This window comes from Mercurialis annua, linkage group LG3 (assembly GCF_937616625.2).
Source record: "Mercurialis annua linkage group LG3, ddMerAnnu1.2, whole genome shotgun sequence".
Lineage (NCBI taxonomy): Eukaryota > Viridiplantae > Streptophyta > Magnoliopsida > Malpighiales > Euphorbiaceae > Mercurialis > Mercurialis annua.
This window is the reverse complement of record NC_065572.1, coordinates 7819999-7824398: the sequence shown is the minus strand read 5'-3', so window position 1 is coordinate 7824398 and position 4400 is coordinate 7819999.

Here is a 4400-nt window from a genome sequence, read left to right as displayed (position 1 = left end):
AATGCATTCACGCTCATCGAGAGTGGTAAACAGTCGTGATTTTATTGTTATAGAAAATTCTTACCTTCGGGACATTCCTACCCCCAGAACACTACTGATTTCCGAAAAGACAAACGAGAGAATAAAACATTTGGGAAGGTGAGAAATGGAGATGAAGTTTTACAAAAGGTGGACCGTATAGGGTTTAAGAAGGCATATTAAATTGGGGCCGAGATAACTTGTTAGCAAAAACTGCAAGTAACGGTATCTCGTAAATAATATTATCTGAAAGTGCGGATATCGATCCCACAGAAAAAAATTGACTTAATTGAGAATTTTTTTTTATTACTTCAATCATTTAGCAATAAAAATGTGAATATTTTGTGACATAATTAAACAAGTAATGAAACCAAACAAGCAATTAAAATAAAAAGAAGAATAAATTCAAGGCTTAAATGCATCAAAATCACCAGCTTTCACGTGTTTTTGGTATTTAACATAAACTCTTAATTTAAAAAAAAAGCGTACACAAACTTTTAAATTTTTGCAATTAAGACCATATTTGCGTTTTCTTTGAAAAATGGTGTCGTTTTACATCCAACATGGTGCCGTTTTATCCAAAATGGTTTCGTTTTACATCCAAAACATTATCGGTGTCTTAATTGCAAAAAATTAGAAAGTTCATGTGCCTTTTTAGCAAAATTAAAAGTTTATGTTAAATACCAAAAACAAGCGAAAGTTAGTGATTTTTTTATGTATTTAAGCCTAAAGTCAACGATAATAATAAATAAGATTGATAAAAATATAATTAAAAAGCTCAAGGTCGATACTTTTGTATAATCATCAATTTCATGGCAAACTAAAAAGGACCGAGATATTCTAAAACACTAATTCCCGCTTCCTCGAATCTTAAAAAACGATAAGATCACAATTCAACCAACTAACTATCCCCTGACCCGCTCTCACAACATCAAACAACAATTAATAAATTGAAAAGCAGTTATTAAGCAAACTCAACGGTTATCTAAATTCTAACTCGCTCTCACGATATTATAATTTAGATTCCTAATTATTTGATCTATTTAATTAATAATCTCTCAATTTATTAATTAAACACAAATTATTATTTAGGTGGTCAACCTAAAACAAGCATTAAGTTTGATAATTTATAATACCCCGTAATTTTAAGTAATTAAAATATGCCATGAGGTCAAATTGGAGTAATCAAAATAGTAAAAATAATATTTTGAGATTTAGAATATTAAGAAAAATATTCGGAAAGACTAAGTTTAATAGTCAAAGGATAATAGTAAGGTTTGACTATTTAAGGTTATTAAATTAAATCACGGAAAGTGATTTAATAAATTTGGAATATGTAAATTAAATTTAAAAGTAAATTTAATTTATAATTATAATTATTTAAAATATCGAGAGTAAAAACATAAATCTGAAAAAAAACGTGAGATATTTTCTTTAACTATTCCGTGTTGAGGTATAAACTGCAAATATTTTTATTTTGTTTAGTAACTACGTCAACTTCTCAAAAGTGTTTTTTTCGCCTTGTTTTTTTAATAATGTCATGTAGTCTATTGAAGTCTAAATTGTAGTTTGTCTTTTTTTAACAATTAAATATGATTTTTGAATTCCTTAAAAAATAACTTTTGAACAAAATAATATTCGAAAAGGTTATAAATTTTAAATTGACTTAAATGCATAAAAAATCACCAACTTTCGCGTGTTTTTGTTATTTAACACAAACTTTTAATTTTGGCATAAAAATACACGAACTATCTGATTTTTGCAATAATAACATGAACATCATTTTAGACATAAAACGATACCGTTTCTCTCCTAAAACGACACCGTTTTTGCCTTAAAACGACATCATTTTCTGAAAAAAATATAAACTTGGTCTTACATGCAAAATTTTGATAGTTCATGTATTTTTACGCCAAAATTAAAAGTTCGTGTTAAATACCAAAAACACGCGAAAGTTTGTGATTTTTTATGCATTTAAGCCTTTTAAATTTTCATCAGTAATTCTTTTCCGAGTTAATTTGCTCTTTTTATTTCTTATGTTCGCACCATTATCAAATATGACTATTGATCTTTAGTGTTGTATTTTAATACATAACTCTTTGCTAAAGTGACTTTTTCAAATGGCAAGAAATTTTCTTATATCTTATCAGATAATTGTTGCCATAAGAAATGAAAAGTATAAACAACTACAAAATTATCATGAATTTAGATAGAATTGGACTGCATGCTTTACATATATTAGGATAACTCTGTAAGGTTTTTTTTTTCCTGCATGATTCTGTTCAACAAGAAAAAAAAATCACAAACATTATATTGGAGTTGACATGTTATTCACATTTCGAATGAATTTGCAAGGTTGCCATAGCCACACAAAACGTTAGTTAACACAAACAAAAAAGTCATGCAAAAAACTTTTAGGTTATCAAAAGGCAACATATATCTTTTGGTTCCTACATTTGTCTTATTTTTTGTATTAGGTCCTTGTATTTTTATTTTTCAACATTGAGTCTTTATACTCTTCATATTATAGAAATTGTACATTTATCACAAAATAGTGTCAATTCAGGATAAGAAACTCTCATCTAGAACTTAATGTAACTAAAAATAAAAATGCAGAGATTAAATAACAATATTTAAAGTGAAAAATTGGAAATAAAATTTGTGTTGCACTAATGGCTCATGAAGTATATTAAATTTATTTTCATAATGATGGTACCTAATACTTACAAAATTAAAAGTGTAAGGACTTGATATTGATAAATAAAAATGTAAGAATTTGATGTCAAAAGGTGAACAAGGAATAAATCAAAATATGCATTTTCCTTATTAAAACACTATAATTCTCATTTTTTTAAGGCAAATATTATTATCATTTTAGTTGAATATAAATTTAAATTTTTGCTTAAGTTTGTGACAAAACTCTAAGATATTGGAGTGAATTAAATAGATGAAGTGAAAGTAATTTTCATATATGCTACCTAACTCGTCAGACTAATATTTATGATAAGCATAAATATTTCAATACATATAGTTATAGTGCGTCCTTCGACCATTAACAAAACTTTGAGAAACAAAATATTATAGAGCCAGCCCAATTTTTTCCAACAAATGGAATAACAAATCTCAACTCCAATATAATTTTAATAATTATTGGAGAATGTGCATCAAAGGAAATCATGCATGCACTGCATTATCACTAAACTTATCTAAACAATTTTGGTGCCATCATTTTTTATTTTTTAAACTCATCATGCAGATATATATTGAGTGATAAAATCTTAATGAAATAAGAAGAAGCAAAGTGGTAATGCCGACGTAATATGTTTATGTAATATACGGTTTTTCCATAAGTCCATGTTAGCATTTTAAAATCATATTAAACACCGTTTAGATAGAGGGTGTAGATTTTAGTTTTTGAAAACATGAGGATCATTTTAGAGTGAGTTATAATTGAGTCTTAAGTAATTTTTTCATTTTTTAAAAATTTGATCGGTTCGGTTTAAAACAACTTGAATTAATCGAATTATTTTTGAACTTTAACAGAAGTGACCAAATTAATCGAAATCTAATTATTTAAGTTTTAATCATTCAAAATCAAACCGACGGAATAAGTCATTAAACCGATGAAATTATACAAAATAAATAAAAATATTTGTCTAATTTGGCTAACCAAGTTTTTAAAATCCTTAACCATAATCGAGCCGGAATTTATGATAAATCAAACCAAACCGACAAAATTACCGAATTAACTTAAAATCTTAAGACGGATTAACCAAAATAAACCGGATAGTTAAATTTCGATTAGTATTTTATCACCCTTTTTCTTTTTTAATTAGCTAGCTAGAGGGTTATTCTAATTAGGATTCTTAAGTTATAAACTTTTAATTATCAAAAAAAGTTATAAACTTTTAATTCTGTATTTAATTCTCTGCTTTAGTGATAACCTCACAATGACATTCCTGATTATTCTCTAAATCAAATATATAGGAACCCTAATTAAAATAAGAGCAAATTACTCTAAGGCCCCTCACGTTTGTCATAATTCATAGTTTGATACCTCTTGTTTGAAAATCAAACGATTTGGTACCTCAGTTTTGATTTTGTAAACTATAAGGCCCATCTGTTAAATATAGGTACCAAATCGTTAACGGAATGAAACGTGAGGTACCAAATCGTTTGCAAAACGTTGGAAAATGAGGTACCAAATCGTTAAAATAATTAAATGTGAGGTATCAAATTGTTTACATAATTGAAACTGAGGTACCAAATCGTTTGAAAGTACATATCAAATTATTTACGGAACTAACAGAAGGGACTTATAGTTTAAAAAAATCAAAACTGAGGTATCAAATCGTTTGATTTTTCAAACAAAAGGTAACAAA